This window comes from Pagrus pagrus (assembly GCF_965226575.1).
Source record: "Pagrus pagrus genome assembly, chromosome: 21".
Lineage (NCBI taxonomy): Eukaryota > Metazoa > Chordata > Actinopteri > Spariformes > Sparidae > Pagrus > Pagrus pagrus.
Window position 1 is genome coordinate 19,991,585 of NC_140208.1, and position 17,776 is coordinate 20,009,360.

Consider the following 17,776-nt stretch of genomic DNA (forward strand, 5'->3'; position numbering starts at 1 on the left):
TAAATAGTTTACTAAATAAAAAGTCTGAGCATAAAGGCTTTTAAAAATTAAGTTTGATTTAATGAATTTTGTATCACTAGTCAACATTCAAGCTTTAGTTATAAAATCTGAAATGTTGCATGCCATGTAGAGGGACAAATGTGCCAGTAAAATTATCCAATGTTTGTCGAATCATCAAATAGTGTGTCAAATGTTTTCTGTGTGTCTATGTGTTGACGCCACGTGGCCTACAGAAAAGCATCGGGTAAAGGCTCAGGCTACATTGTCCCATGCCAACCATTCACCATTGTACATTATATCTTCCTTCCAGGCAGTCACTGGATTCATGTCGGTCCAGTAGAAAACTTAATTTGCAAAGACTTAAGCTTTGCTTCAGATAGGTAAACACAGTGAAGAAGTCCTTTTGAAATTCAAAGTCATGTTGTAATTGGGTCCTTTGCGGTTGAACATGGAAATAGGTCGTCAATCAATCAGGCCAATCAAGCACTTGAAAGCACCACTTGGAAAATTTATCCTGGAAAGTTTTGAGTTGGATTGGTGTCTGAAAACAGTGCATTAAAAACAGATTTTCAAAATGAGAAAAAGTTGTAATGTTGGCGCTTTTATTGCACAAATATTAATTTCACTAAGTAGATGAAAAGCTAACGGTTTCAGTTCTATTTGTTCTCTGTTTTCTTTTCTCAGCGCCTTTCCGCACTCTCCAGCCTCTCTCCGTCCATCTTTCAACAGAGCTGTCATGTTTTTGAGGCTCCCTTCTTGTTTGTTTCCTATTGTTTGGATTTTCCTCCATCTCTGATTCTTTCCCCAGCTCTCTCTCCATCCATCTTTATTTCCATCTGCTTCATTTTCCCCTGGCGCTTACTGGTGTTCCCTCATTACAGGGGCTCGCCGACGGCTACTTGCCGCTGCGCTACACTGCGAGGGCTGTGCGTGGACTAGATGTGTGCGTGCATGTGTGTGATTCGGTGTGTATTTGATTTTTCTTTTGTAGCTTAGTTGGAAGAGAAAATATGACAAATCTTGCATTATTTCCAGCCTTTTTCTGATTCCCCTCCTGTAAGTAGATGCATTTTAAGGAGATTTGTCTTAACTTGAAACGAATACCTCTCTCTGCCGCCTTAGACAAATGTTACCACTTAAATTAAAGCATAAAATCCATCAAGGAAAGACTTAACTATTATTGAATCCCATCCCGGTCTTGGAGAAAGACTTTATGATCACTTAAATTAAAAATGAAAACAGCCAATCAGAGCGCTCGCCGCTGCTTTAAAGACAAGCCATTGGTCAAAATCCCAATTTTCGAGACACATGATATTCCTGCTGTGTAATCACAGCCATATGTGTACACATTCCTGTACTGTACATAACATCAACACACTCACAGCTCATGATGCCCAAACACAGAGATGCCGACTCCATCGCCATAGAAACCGGACTGTAGCCAATAAGAAGGAGCTGCCTTCTCGGGAGTGTAAACATTTTCTTTGTTGTCATGGAGAAATGGACACTGTTTGATTTTTATCCTGGTGTTCACTCTGTGTGTGTGTGACCTTAGATGTGTTGCCTGAGGGTGTGAGAGAGAGCGAGAGGAGGTCTGAGGCTCGGTAAAGTTATAATACCGGCGCAGATTTATGCCGCTCACAGTGTGGTGCACTTTTAGGTGGAGGAATACTCCAACAGACTCCACATGTTCTGGGCTGTGGAGGCTGTGGTCGGGAGCACGCCGGATGGTGGCCTTTGTGTTGGCGCGTAGGTCTGGGAGAGGTTATTCGAGCTTGCTGTTCAATAACTGTTTGTTCTTGTTTGGGTTTTGCATGCACGCTTGAACTCTGCGACAAAGACATCACCGCCAGGCAGAGACCGTCAAAAGGAGCTTATGTTTGAAGATTAAAATTTGCTGCTGTTGCATTTGCTTCTTAGAGATCGTCTCCCTCTCTCCCTCCATTTCTTTCTTTCCCTTCCTGATGTTGGAGGGAGCCAAACAACACAGACCTGGGATTTTTTGTAAAGCTACAGAGAAAGTTTTGAGTCATCCAACACTTAATATCCGCGAGGCATTCTTTGAGATTGGCAAAGCTTTTAGAGTCACTGGGGTTTATGGGCTCGTTCTCTCACTCACACACACCCGCTGCCTACCTTGCTCTCTCTTTCTCAGAAGCTTTTGGAGCCTATAGCCTTGGCTTACATGCTTTGTATAATGGGCCGCTCAGTGCCAGAGGATCGGCTTGGCTGGAAGGAGAGACCAGAGGAGAGGAATGGGAGTCAAGGGGGGGAGACAAAGGAGGGTTCAGCTCAGGGAAGTCTGCTGCTCTGGGCCTAAGGTTCCCCAGGTCTCTATTGTAATGACTCTATCGTGTGCGTGTGATTTATGTGTGTGTGCGTGCATGAAGAAGTGGCAGCAGCCAAGCGGAGATTGAGGGATACTTTGAGTGCCCTGAGAACCAGACAAAACGTGAAACACACCAGACGTTACACCACCCTCAGTGCCCCACTTATTATACACTATTAGAGTGAGAGAGAGTGTGTGTGTTTTTGTAACTCACAAAAATCTTCATACAGTCACATTATGGGGACTTATGTCCCATTATGGGATAAAACGCCGGCCCTCACAGGATAAACCACATCTCAGGGATAGAACTTTTGTAGGTTTCTTGCTTTAGGCTAACTTAACCCTATAGTCAGGGTGAGGAGCTAGGCATGTAGCTGTAGTTAAGGTCAGGGCCTCAGGTAATGCAGTTAAGCTCCTTAGAGACAAAACTAAGCTTTTGTGTGTGTGAATTTTCAAAATTAAGTCTAATTGCTTTGAGTGAAACCCCAGTTTAGGTTACATTAAAGTGTTAACACAATACATGACTAAAACAGTCACTTTAAGCATTTTAATTACATGTACATTTTTCATCTAATTTAACTAGATGGAAAATTTCAATGCTCTAGTTGTATAATATAAAGTTGCACATTTTTGTCTTTTTCTGTCGTTTCGAGTCGATAAATTGAGTGATTAGAATCGAATAGCTTAAATTGAATTAATGCAGACTAAACCAAATGTTTTGATTATTATTTATAAGGGTTAAGGGGAGCCTCTAGATAAACATTACATTTATTATTTAAGCATTATAAATAAACGTAATGCATTTTAAATTGGTTATTCCGTCTGCTGTAATAAATTATACATTTAGCTCTTTGATTTTACTCAACATGATATAAATTATTTGACCCTTTACTTTGAACTCATGTAATAGAATTAGACGGAAAATTAACATGTATTTAAAATATTTACAGTAAAGTCAGTGATTAAGGCAAAGTGTTTTTGTGTGTTAAACAGATGTTGGCTCTAATGTCCCTAAGCTCAAATGCAGCATGTGTCTCATTCATGTATGTTGCATTTTGTAGTGCTGTCTTAGCGATTTAGGAATACAGACTGATATTGTTAATGTAATGTGCATTGACTTGAATTGATTTTGATGAAGAGAATAATGCAGAAATAATAATTTACTTATCATTTACTACTTTATGTATTTCTTTCATACAGTGTATTCATTTTCAGATATTCTTCGGAGTACCATTCCCTTTCTGTGCTGCAGCTTCAACTGAACTAAACTAAACCTGAAACGTGAGGACGATTAATTGATTAATGCATAAACATTGGCATCGGTCTTAACAGTTGATTTGTTGTTTGAAGAAAATGTTCAGTATTTAGTCATCTATAAAACCTTAATGTATGACCATTGAAGGTCTCACCATGCCTAAAGGAAGTTTGGTTATCAGAAAAGTCTCATATGACCCACCTTCCCATATACAACCACCTGTTGACCAAGGTCCTGTACTTCCATCACATAATAACACCTGAGCGTTATCTTGTGCATGACGATGATCAAGTTCCGTCAAAAATCCAAAATACTGGCTTGAGATGATCCTTAGGTCTAAATGTTACTGTCTTACTGGCCACAGATCAGAAGGAAACCCACTTAAATGTAACTGGTGTGCTGGGCAAATACACACACACCTCTACTAACATGCTTTTTATTCAGTCGCATATATGCAGACACACTCACAGACAGATGTTTGTGCGTTGTTCCTCCAACCCCAGAATTAAATGAATACCTCTTTCAACATTTGAAATTTTAGGAGCAGTAATAAAATACAAACCGCTCCCCTATCTCTCTCCAGCGTCTGCAGGCTGAGAAATGTCTCCTCATGCTACACCAGCCAATCAGCCTCCACTTCACAGGCACATCACTGCCAGCGCAGGCCAAAAAAACAAAACAAAAAACGCTACTGTTTGTGATTTAGGACAGAACATTCAAATACTCTTTTATTACTTCTTTATCCAGAACAGGACAGGAGAAGACAGCAGGAACAGGCTCTTCTGTGTTTCTTTAAGAATGAGAAAAGCCACAGGAATAATGATTAGAGCTGCAGCGCTTTGTTGCTGGTGTGCTGGTATAAAAACGACTTCAAGCTTGTCACTGAATCTCTCACTTTTTAGGATCAGATTCACATTCTTTGTCAAGTTCAGTAAGTATGGGAAACTAACTACCAGAGTTTAAACTGATGCACACAGACATCTGAAAGTCTGCAGCAAAAACAGCACGCATCTTTTTTGAATCCTTTTCTTATTCAGTGGAGTGTTCCCTGAGAGCCATGCGCTCTTTTTCAGGAACACCGTGGTCACATTCACACAGTTACACATTCACACCTGCAAGCTGCCCATTACATCCACAGGCTGATCTGCTGGCCACTAAGCAGCACCACTGGAGCAGTCAAGACTAAGGGCCTTGCTCATGGGTAGCTCAGTGGTGGATAATGAGGGCTGACTTTCACTTTCTCCACCCAGATTTATTCTGCCGGGCCGGGGATTTTTACTGGCAGCCTTGGTTCTCCGATCTTTAGACCCTAGGTTATTATGTGCAGTTTATTTCTTCAGTTGGTTAAAACAATCTTAACTCAAGGTCCACTTACTGGCTTTTCCCAGAGCTTTTAACCAAAATGTAGGTTATACTTCAACAAATAGAGCTTGTTGAAACTCAAATTCCGAATTTCCTGATGGAAACTTGCGACTTCCAAGTGTTCCAGGTGCCGCTGACAATGCCAGAAGTTAACAAAACACTTGTCTGAGCGTAACAAAATGAACAAAGTGTACACAGGAGTGAACTTTCAGCAGTGCAGCCTTGTGTTTATACATGAAACAGAGGATTTTATATTTAGAAAGGTATCGAAATATTCCATTCACTTTTCTAACACAATTACTTTCATCTATAAATACATCCTGCGTCCCACTGAACTTTTTTAACCGTAACCTTTTATAAGCATTTTCCTGTCTGTGTATGTCGTCATCGCTCGGATCTGTTTTTCTGTTGTTAGCGCTGATTGCTAAAAACCTCCGTATCTAACACATGGATATCCGGTGCATATGAGAGCGTTCATTTTTGTTGCGTTCATGTGTGCGTGCAGACCACAGTAGCGTGCCTCCGCTAACTTCCCTAACATTAGCCTGTTCTTGCTCAAGGGCCAGATCAGCTGCATTGATAAAACTAACCTCGTGTTAATCATGCTGATTCTGGCACGGCGCTGCATTTTTCTCATATCGTAATTCCCTTCCATCTGCATTTTTCGGGTCAGGCATTCTTTTCACTTCCACTTTACATCTTCGTTTTTTTTCCCCCAAAGCTTCATTCTCTCATTGTGCTAGCATGCTGACCTCTTGCTAACCTGTCATTGCAGCGCAAGGTGTTATTCTGTTTCCTCTCCCAAAGCGATTAAGGACATATTTGTTTGCTGTGGCATTAAACTGGATTTCCTCAGGCACTGCTATATGTGTGTGTGTGTTTGTGTATGTGCATTCAATTCTAATTCGGCTGATTGGAAGCAGGTCTCTAAATAGCTTCGCTTATGAATGAAATGGCAGCGGTGGCAGACTCGAGACTGGGCGAGCGAGATAGGCTGAAAGAGACGGAGAGAGCGAGAGAGCGGTTCAGTCAATGCGTAATTAATGAGGAGCTACGGGGGAATTGAAACACGGCCTGACCTCTGCCCTCGCTTAACTCCCTCTCCTCCTCTCTTGTCTGTCGGGCTCACACTTTCTGACAGACCAGTTGCGTCTCATTTCGGAGAATTCAACCCACAACAGGTCTATAAGCTGGCAGAAGCTGCTAGTGGTGATATCATACTCTGCATACGTGTGTGTGTGCGCGTTTGGTAAAAAAAAAACAAAACCAAAGAAAGACCTACTCTGACAGGGAATAAACCCACACATGGCCTTCGGATAAATTATTCATCCCTCATATCTGTCTCTCCTTCGCTTTTATATCTCACCGCTCAATCTCTGCTTTGTTTTGTATAGCTTTTTATTTAAACTCCATCCTCCATTTTTTCCCCTGAATATGTGTTCCTACTGTGAGTGTGTTTGCAAAATGTGCACAAGCATTGACGTGATTTCTGTAGATAATCTTCTCTTCAAACATCTCAGTATATGGTTTCTGTTCCTCTGGGCTGTTAGAGATATAATATGTTTCCATGTTAAACATCTCCATGTTAAAATGTCTATAACTGATATGACTTTTGTCATATATTTTGTCGAGTAATGCACTTCCAACAATGTTCAAACTCAGAGAAATCCATAATTTTATTCAAGGTATCGGTGGTTTTTGTTTGGTAGCCTGTCGCTATAACTTACGCTGAAACATCAGGTGATGATGTCAGAGAGTGAGGAAGGAAGGAAGTCGGCAAACATGACCAAATTGAATAAAACTTTACCTAACATTACCTCTTCCGTGAACAATTCTTTCTGAGACATGTCCGACAGATTTTCATTAGCAATGGTGGTTGTTTACCAATGAAAAATCTCCCATGATCCAACGCTACTTCACAGTGTCATCAAATGACGTTTTATTCATTGTTCTGATTAAGGAACCCCTGGTGGCAGAAATTACTTACTGTGTGTTTAAAGTTCTGAAAGTCATACTAAGAAACAAGCACTTGTACACACACACACACACACACACACACACTTGCCAGGTCATCTCTGTCAATTAGGATGACAGATATGGTGCAGTTTCCTGTCTGACAAGAACACATCTGCTAATTCAGAGCACCTCCTGGTCACAGGTGTTTCTATGTGTGTGTGTGTGTGTCTGTGTGTGTGTGTCTGTGTGTGCGATTGGCTATCTGTGTCTGCGTTTTGATGCGGGTGTCCTTATTGCTCTGTGTGTGCATACAGAAAAGCAGTTGTGTTATTATTGGCTGCGTGTGTTTCTCAATGCGAAACCAGAGAAACTGCAGCAGTGGTGGTTCGTTCAAATGCTTAAATTAGACTTTCCTGCTTGGCTGTACATGGTTGTAGGAATGACTGTCCTCTTTCAGTTGCAAAGAAGGAACTTGTTTGGTATTATGCAAAAAGTCTCAGAAAGGAGGTTGGGAGTTCGTGTCACTTCTCCTTCCTAAACTCCTCATTTCATTGTGATTACACTCTGATCTCTCTAAATTGTCTTCCCATCTCTGTAAGCATACGAAGCAGATTCATAAAGCTCCGGGATAATTAGCAATTCCCCGGGTAAATTTGTGTCTGATCCCACTCCCTCTTGTGTCTTTCTGTTGTCTCTGCGTGTACCACCTCGAAATTTAGGCTCAAGTTTTGTGTGACGACACTGTCGGTTTCACTTACCTTGAAGGCGATCGTTCCCGAACTCACTACAAGGTCCATTATGTAGCTTTTCTGGTGCTTTCAGCATTCTCTTGATCAGACGGATGAAGATTGCCCAGGTGGCCTTGTAGTGGGATTGTTTTCTCCGCTGCTGTTTCCAGCTCAAGACAGAACTTTGAACCTAGAACCAAGAGCTGTCAGTTGATGAAACGTATCCATACCTTACCTAGAGATGGGCAGATCAGTAAACGCACATCCTGTATGAGTTGTTGAAAATGTTGTACAGGCTAATTTAGAAAACAACCTCTTTTATTCATTAGAGCTGCAATGATTAGCCAATAAATCCACTGTTTGTTTAGGGATTAATTGTTTAAGTCATTTTTCACGTAAAAATGTCGAATATTTGCTGGTTCTAGCGTCTTGAATATAAGGATTTGCTGCCTTTTTTGTCATTTATGATGATAAATGAAGGGTTTTGAATGCTGTTTTCACAAAAGAACAATTTGTACATGTCATTTTGAGCTCAGGGAAATTGTAATGGGCATTATTCAAAGCCATATTAGGTATGAGGTTGTTAAATGTGTTATTTGCTGGACATGTTGGTCGTCCAACCCAGGAAGATTGTTCATACTGAATAATGCTGCGGCGCACAAATTATATCCTTTACAGTATCCTTACTGAAGTTGCCATTCGTTGCTCTTTTTTATATAAGCTATTTAAAAAAATGTTGGTATTTCACATTCAAAAATGTTCTCACTGATCATAATTCAGGGATCTGCAGCATTGTTCGCCATCAATTGTCCATTTGTTGAATGGTCTTTGAATGCGTCTCCATGCGTGTGATTCTCTGCCAGAAGACTGGATGTTACTAATACCTCTATGACTCAACTACGTGGCTTTCACCTTGTGTTCACTCACACCAGTGGAGAATCCCTCTGCATCAGCCTTCAAGCCTGAGAAGCAAAGTAGTGTAATCACTGCCGAGGATGGCCTCGGTGATAAATACTCCAACATTATAACATGAGAGGTTACTTTGCTTCAGTGAAGCTGCTGATTTGACAGTCTTCAGTGAGTACAGAGAAGCCTTTTACTGAGCAAATAATGTATCTCATAAAACTATACTGCAAGAATTAGCATATCTGAGGCGTGAGATGGCAGCAAGAGCTACTGTATCAGTGTGTGATGTACTGTAGTGAAGCCGCTCTACAGTATCTACCGTCCTGCTGATTGTAGTGGAGAAAGGGATATTTCCTAAAATTACGTCACTAAACAAGCTTCTTCAAAAGTGTGAAATCTCTCTCCCACTCTCTTTTTGCTCTCTCGTCTCTCTATTCTCGTGTTGGCCTGCTGGCATTTTAATAGGATCACAGAGCAATATCTTCTGCTCTCAGTGTGCTGAAGGCTTTTGACACTACAGGTATTGGATCAACACTTTAGTCACACCATGCTTTTGCACACCAGTGACCTGAGGCCTGTCACTCTGGAGTCCATGTGGACACGGGGGGGATGCTCTGTCGCTAAGCAGAAATGACGAAAAAGAGCTTCGGCCTCAGCAGATGGTTGAGGATCTTCGTGTTCTGGGTTGGACGTTTCTGCGGTTGATGATGTCGCTGAAATAAACGTCAGACTCTTCGCAGACTTCCAAGCGCCTTCTGCAAAGTTTTGCTCTGTGACACACTCTGCCCCATCACCTCAGCTACAGACGCCACAGCAATAGAGATGTGACTTCGCAATACTTGCCAATGAAAGCCTGCGTTGCCTAGCAACTCACAGTCCGCAGTGGCAAGATACAGGGGTGTTTCCTGGCTGATGAGAGAGATGTGTGTGTGTGTCTATGTGGAGAATCTGGTTGTGCATTGAGCTCATTATGAACCCTCCAGCGCATGCATTTCATATATAAAACTCACTTCTAAAAGACTGCATCTGCAGATGAAGCGCCGCAGCCACCAGAGGACATCTTGATTTTCTTCGGAGTATTGACGGAGCAACCATATTGTGAAGTCAGCCTTTTCTTTTGCCAACCTCACATAAAAATTGATCCCCATATAAGGTGTCCCCATTGTGTCAGTATAATAGCTGATGTAGTGTATGTATCCATATTCATGAGCAGGGAGTATGAAACAAAGTTGCTGCCTATCTGAATGGACAGCATCTTGGAGTGAGGTTGAATTTATTAATAATGCAACCTGGTAAAAGTTTAATGGTGTTTGCTGTCATTGGTCCCCCATGAGAAACCATTAGGTCAGTTATCTAACCCCCAGCCCTCCCAAACAAACACACAAGCACACACACATACACACACGACACGTGATAGTGCAATCACTCTGACTGGACTGATACAATGTGTTCGGCTCTGTCTTCCTCACATGCTTCTTCCCTTGTCTTTCACCTTTTCACATTTTGCTTGCCACTCCTCTCCTTCCTCTTTTTCACATGCCGTGTCTCTCACGTATCCCCCCTTTTCTGTCTTACATCCCCTCCTTCCCCTCCGCTGTCTCCCATCCATCCTCCCTGCTCAGCTCCTGCCCGTTTTTCAACCCTCGTCTCATATGCTCTGCGCTGATACAGCCGGCGTAACAATATGCCGCTATTTCCCTCAACCTCCTAACTCCCCGGCTCCTGACTCAGGCTACTGATAAGCCGTGTCAGCGAGCTGTTGGGATATTCAGTGTTACACCAGCAGGATTTTCCACACCGCGAATCGAGATGCTCTGCTCTAACATGCCGGCCTTTTGCTAAGAGTCAAGCCTCTCAGCATGTCGCTGAGGCAGCTTATTTACAAGCTAAATACTCATTTAAAGTGATACAGTTTTGATTAAACTCACAAGCGCTTCCTGACAACTGTATGAGAGCAAAAACTCCAGTATTCATCAGGCTTTACAGCCTTTTGCATACCTTCCTCTTGACTCTCTGAATTATAGAAACACTCTGTTTAATAGTTTTTAGACTTAAAAAAAAAAGGATTGGTAAAAAGGATTTAACTGATACCAGATTTCTTTTAAAATGCATTTATTAAATGAAAACCAACAAAGCACTGTTCCAGCTGTTTTGAATGAATGCAGTTACTCATCAATAACAGAGTTTATTCATTAACTACTCACATTTTCCCAGCTAGTCCAAATTCAAACTAGCATCTCTGAGGTCACCAGCTTTTCTGAACCTTATGACTACAATCAGCCCAATTACTGTTTTAAGTCTGTCTTCCAGAAACTGACAAAAAGCAATGGTATTGTACATTTGAGCAGTGCTTTTAAAATTGCCCCGTTTGTGTATTTCTGGCATGTTGGTGTGGTAAAAGTAACTGTGCTCGCCTGGAAGCAAAAGCTAAAGTAGCACGACATCTCAAACCAATAATTTCAATAATTCCAATAAAGCTTTATTCAATCAAGATGGCCTCCATCTTCAAGCATTTTGAAAAAAAAAAGGGAAAAAAAGGAAAAGAAGAAAGGAGCGTTAGATTATGTAAATCCATTCTCAACTGCATGGTCTGTTTTACAACAAAGTTCAACTTCACATTAAATCACAGTTAGCCCCAACATATACATAACAAACATAACAACATACAGAAACTACTTCAGTACTGTTTAAACAAGCTCACTACAGTTTATAATGGTTTGTAATCTTTTTATGATTACCATTACCTTCAAACTGAATGGTTATTTTTTGTGACTTTGTTTATAGCTTTTACATATAAAACACAATTGCGCAGAAAAGCTTTGCGTCAGCAATGCAAACAAAGAAAAGGGAGCGATAAACAAAGCATAATAATCATAATGTTAGTGGTCATAGTAAAAGTAGACAAAGCAAACAAAGTTAAGTACAGATACTGGACAATGGAAAGAAAAATAAATACATAATAAATCAATCATGCAAATGATAAGTCCAGGCCTGTAAAGGAGGCCGAGTGAATCAAGTCACTTGCTATGGGAGAGTGCTTAGTCTTAGGCCTATGTATCGCCTATATAATTCTTGCTTCTACCTCAACAAAATAAGACCTTCTAACGTTGATTGTCCTCAAAACAGTCAATTGACTTCTTTTAACCATGACCAGCATCTGTCCCCGACCCTAACCAAGTAGAATTAGCAGTTTTAGTTGTTAAACTTACCGAAACCCCTGCCATAATGTTGGCAGATCAGAAAACACTTTCCAAACTACCTACTTTGTCCTTGAAGTATGAGGACTTGTCAAGAATTTACCATTCAGGTAATGGGATATACAGACTGATCCATGAACAGGAACAGGAAGGGAGTCATTGTACTGCGATCTATTTTCGTGATAGGTTGTCATTTCTTCATGTGGGATCTTATAAACACAGACAAATAGATGTAGACACGTGAATGCTCACTCCGGCACGAGCGCGCACGCACACATTTAAATGCAATGACAGTGACGGATCGCACATTACAACGAGTTGCCGCAATCACTTTCAATATTTCATGAACATCCTTCCTCTTTCAGTTCCCTCCTCCATTTTTTATTTTATTCTGGCATGTTCAGCATTCTTCCTCTGAAAAAAAGTTTCATTTTTGTCAATCTCCTCGTAGAGAATAGCAGGGGTAAGACAATACAGACAGAGAAGTGAGAGGAGAGGGAAAAGAAAGGAGTCAGAGAGAGAAAAAAAAGGCTTGAGGGCTTTGGAGAAAATAGGGATTGATGGGAGATGAGCAGCAAAGGTGAGGCAGCAGCTGTCTCTGAGCTACCTTCCTTCCTGTTTTTCACACCTTCACATACAGTACTGTTGCTGTGCTTTCTCGGCTTTGTAAAGTTTGTCCTCTGAAGAGAAGGCACTGCACTCCTGAGGAAACAAAGACAAGAAGAGGGGCTGTTTTCGGGAGTGGTAAAGGAGAGAGAACATTTTGTAAAGTAGTGAGGCCACTGAAGAGGAGCACCAGTGAGAAAGGGGAGACTGATTTTGGTGTCAGCACTCCTTTTCACAGCCGCCATTTTATAATCGTCTCCCCAGTGATTTCCTGTCTTCAGACATGAAAAGTTTCAATTACCGTCCCTCTCTTAACTGACTTCTAGTTGAAAACAACAGACTTCCCTTTACTTACAGACCCTCAGACTTAGAGGGCTGTCCAAATCTGAGACTGATAAAAAAACAACAGGTTATTGTGACAATGGTCTTAATGGGCTTTATAGTTCATTTTAGCCTCACAAACTTGACATGATGATGGTTAGCATGTCTCTCTGAACAGTCACATGAGCAGAAGGTAAAGTCTCTACTTCTTTTATGAGGCATTCACTTCTATCTTCCTCTCGTCAAATTGCAGCCCAGTCGCCTGAATACTCTAAATGTTGGTACGATACTGCAAACCACAGATACGATGAAACTTTACATTTCTTTATGTTGCATCTTTACTTTTCTTTAGGCTCAGTTTACTATTTTATGTTGTGACAATGCTGTGCTTATAGTCTGGTTATGTTTAGGCACAAAAACACTTGGCTTGGGTTAGGAAAAGATCATGTATTGGCTTAAGATATCTTTTGTCGCCACAAACACAACTGGAAATTTAGGTCCCCTAAAAAAAAGAATCCAGTGGTTTCACTGTTACAAATGTTGAAACGCAATCTCAGACTGTGGTCACTGACTTGGCATCCTTCTGGCCTGAAACTCCAAAACCCAACATTCCTCTTGCCTTTTTTTTCTCACCATAACTCATTCAGCCTGTCCTCTCTTTATCCACCTACCGTATCCATCTCTTCCATCTGTCCAGCACTATTTTGCTGTTCCAGTCCAGTCTGCAGTTTCCCCGCAAGTCTCCCTGACAGCTTTTAATGAGGTAACACTCACGTGCACGTTGTGAAGTACGGCTGAATGTCACCGCACCTGTCCCACCTCTAGCTCAGTGTCCCAGTTGCTTCCCATCCCGAGACACCTTGAGCTCACTGATGCAGGACTCGGCCTTTGTCATGTTTGAACTTCAGGGCAGAGTGAGTCTTGATCAAAACGTGGTGCCTTTGCACATCCTCTGTGGGAACCCTCTGTGCTTTGATCCAACTCCCTTTCATGAACCTAATGGGGAGTTGTGAAGACAGAATTTCACCAGGTTGCATCAAGCAGAGAGTCTTGGTTGCATACTATACGCTCATGCCTTTTTAACTTGGGAGCATACATGTTTTTGAATTCCAATTAGTATTGGTGGGGATTTGAAGTCACTGATTGTTATGTCTATAGCATGAAAACACATGGAGAAAATCCAGAATTATGATTGTGTGTGGATGAAAGAGATTTCTGATGAACCAATCAGTCCTCCCTATGGAAAACCAAAGCAATGCACCTCTTACTTTAGACATTATATCAAGAGGACCATGCCTTAGAGGTGAGAATTGCGAATGTCTGGGAAAGTCAGTGTTTCATGATTCACAATGCTGTGAAGCTGTGAAAGGGGCTGCTTTGAACCGTCCTCAGTGCGGTTTTGAATTCTGACTTGGTTCAGTTTATTGGTTTTTCAAACTGTGTAACTCTAACCCGAGTCAAGTCCATCCAACCAGAGTACGTTTTAACAGATTTTCCAGATAATCAGCTAAAAGGAAATGCAAAAAAAGACATGTCTCAATCGTAGTGGATTGACAGTAAGTACATTTACTTAAGTACTGTGAGTACATTTTGATGTACTTGTACTTCACTTGAGTATTTCCATTTTCTGCTACTTTATACTTCCACTCCACTACATTTTGGAGGCAAATATTGTACTTTTTACTCACTACATTTATTTGATCATTGAGCCAAAGAGGGACATTTTTTCTGATTATCGGAAAATGAATTAATTACTTTTACTTTTGATAGTTAAGAACATTTTATATCAGTTAATTAAAGACTTGTACTCAAATACTATCTGTATTGCTGACTTTTACTTTTACCAAAGTAATATTTTAACACAATATCTTTACTTTTACTGAAGTATGAGTTTTTGGTACTTTCTACAACACTAAAGTCAAGTCAAACATATTTCTATAGCACATTTAAAACAACATGAGTTGACCAAAGTTACAAACCAAGGCAAAATAAAGTCAACAGAACAATCAATAAAAGATCATGCATATACCCAGAGCTCAAGACAAAATCCCAGAGCAATGTTCAAACTAGTAAAACAACCATCGTGAGATCCCATTAAGTAGTTGCAATTTAAGTTTGATCCAAAGCCAAAGAGAAGAGGTGAGTCTTGAGCTGTGCTTTGAACAGCTCAGTAGAAATGACAGATCTCTTCCACAGGTTGTGAAACAGCCTGAGGGATGATCAGAGGACCTGAGTGGTCTTGGTGGGGTGTAGGGAATGTAATGGGTTAGATAAGTAAGTGGGAGCCAATCCATGAAGTGCATTAAAAACAAATAGTGAAACTTAAAAATGAACTCTAAAACTGAAAGGGAGCCAGTGGAGGAAGGCAAGTGCAGTCTGAAAGTCATCTGAAAGTTTTCCCGTACGGCTTTTCATTAAACCTTTATGATGTTTACACTGAGTAAAAAGCACAAACCCAAGACTCCATGTTTTCATGTTTGTCCAGTTTCATCAGATAGACATCTCAAACCTCTCATATTTTACACACAAAATTCACCCCGACGCTTCTGGTATCCTTAGAAACTTTGCTTTCTCGAGTAGAATTTGAAATAAAGTTCTGGGGGCCTCAACAAAACTTTCCAGCAGAGAAGCTAGTTCAACATACTGAGAAGAATTGCAGCTTACGGTCACTACTGACGGGGGCTCCAGTATAGAAAGCTTCTGATTCACTGTATTCATTTCAGCTTGAGGATTCAACATTACAGTAAAGATGACAGCTTTCAAGTGCTGAATACCTCTCACCCACTATGGGCTGTTAATAATCTTTGCGTCGGCACACATGGCAAATAACACATTCCTCTAAATCTATCCAACAATATTTGTTTCTGAATAAATCTAAGGTGTGATAAAGACTGTGCAGTTGCATAACCATGCTTTGTTACATACCTGCAACACCTAGTTTTAAGTGTTAACGAGATTTGCGAGTACAGAGAGGTGGCGTCTCTCACATTAGCTGAAAGTCACTGATGGCGAATTATCTGCAGTATCTGACAGGAAATGAGATCTTTCAAGACATATTTATTTCAGCAACAGATCATGATAAAGATGACGAGCTGGTGATAATATTAAGGTTCTGTGTTGGCGTCACATATCTACAGCAGCTCTTGATGTCACTGTAGTGTCGCGTCATGCACGGCCCCTTGGCGAGGTACAGATTTGGAGAAAGAGCGTACGAAAAGGCCAAAGCTGATGAGCTGTGTGTGTGTGTGTGTGTGTGGAGAGAGAGGGGCAGAGCAGACACGGATGCAGAACCACGTCCTGTGTGAGTTATAGTAAACATAATGAATAATATCTATTCAGAGAGGCCTGTCTGTATTGATCGCCCCGGACTGTGTGTGCTCACCTCACCTCTTCCTGCCGAGGATTCATTCCCCCACTCTCATGAAAGAGAGTGGGGGAGAAGCGGTGAAAACTTGATGAGATGAAACTTTTTTTGCACCAAACTTTGCTCTTTTGAATCCGTCACCTTATTTCGCCTTTCTTCCTCTAGAGTTCACTGACACACAGTGATGTGTACACACACTGTTTCCCTTTGTTGTTTGTGTCGTGGCGTCTGGTGTTGGATCATTAGTGGACAGAAATCAGAGTGAATCAGCAGTGTGATGCAGGGAGGCAGGCGAGGACATCAGGCCTACTTATTATTTTCCCTTCATTAGGACAGAAGAAAGGGACCTTAAGTGTGTGTGTGTGTGTGTGTGTGTGTGTGTGTGCATGTTTGTGTGTATGAGTGCATGTTTGTGTGTGTTAAAGTGTGTTAGAGTATGAGAGAGAGGGATGACTGAAACAAACCCATGAGAGCAATACACAGAATACTTTTTGAGGTGTTGATGACTTTGATTGTGTTGCCTCTCTGATGAAAGCGTTGTTGTGTGCGTTCGCATGCGTGTGTGTCTTTGGCTTCTTGCTTTCAGAGTTTTGACAGAGCATATCCTCGTGTATCTTTCCTCTAATTGAATCCATCCCTCAGGGCGTCACCGCTTGTTTATATGCTGACACCATGAAGGTGTGTGTGTGTGTGCATGCGTGTTCGCGCTGCAAACACTTCTCTCCTTATTGTTTAATTATAGCCCACCAGCTGGGGAGACGGAGGAAGAGAGCGAGGGCAGGGGAGGAAGAGTTATTGATTGAATTAGTCAGATTATTCATATTTAATGTTTTGCTTTGTCTCCATCCTCCTGCACTCCTCTCCCTTCGCCTTGATGTCTTTCTGTTAATAAATTCTCTTCTTTGCTTTATTCAGTTTAAGACCTCTAATAAACAATGCATTTCATGCGCTTCATCAGTCAACAGGGTCTTAAGTGCACAATAAAAACTGTCTGCTGTCTATACTTGAGCCCAAGGGCAGCGGGTTAGGCTGCCAGGTTCACAGTGCTTTACTCATCCACCCTTAAAAAAAAACACTCAGTTTTCTCAGTTGTAGCCAACGAGGAAAAAAAAAACAACTTCATGTAGGTCTGAGTTCTCTCTGTGACCCTGATCCAGGAAAAAAAGTTTTGTTTTCCTCTTCGGCTCGCCGATGTTGTTTTTTCAGCTTAATTTTAACTCTCACTGATTTTAAATCAGTCTGTTGTCCAATATTAGTGCAACAAAGTTTGAATACTTTTACCCATTTGTACATTCATCTTCTTTTTTTGAATTCTCACTTTGGGGTAACTCTGTGAATTGGGCAATGTTAGCATTAGCATTAGCTCCCACAAAGCAAAACCATTAACAAGTGGTAATTACAGAGTGATCAGTATCACAAGTAGAAAAGAGTCATAAGTCACCAAAATGACTCGGAAGTATACCAGGTCAGCAACATCCATATCATGTTTGCTTACATTAGCCATTAGCCTGTCCACCTGTTGAATATAGCTACTCTGTTTAAAAAATGTACCACTCACAACACTCTAGCTAGTTGCTAACTTTGTCCGATTGCCATTTGGTGCTGCACAAAGGGTTGACTATTGCAAACAGCCACCTGCCGCATCTGAAGATGATGCTATAAGAGTAATTAGAATGAATAAAAACAGCCAAGTTAAACTAGAACAACAAGCTAAAGACCTTAAGGCTCTGTAAAGCTGAGGGGAGTTGGGTG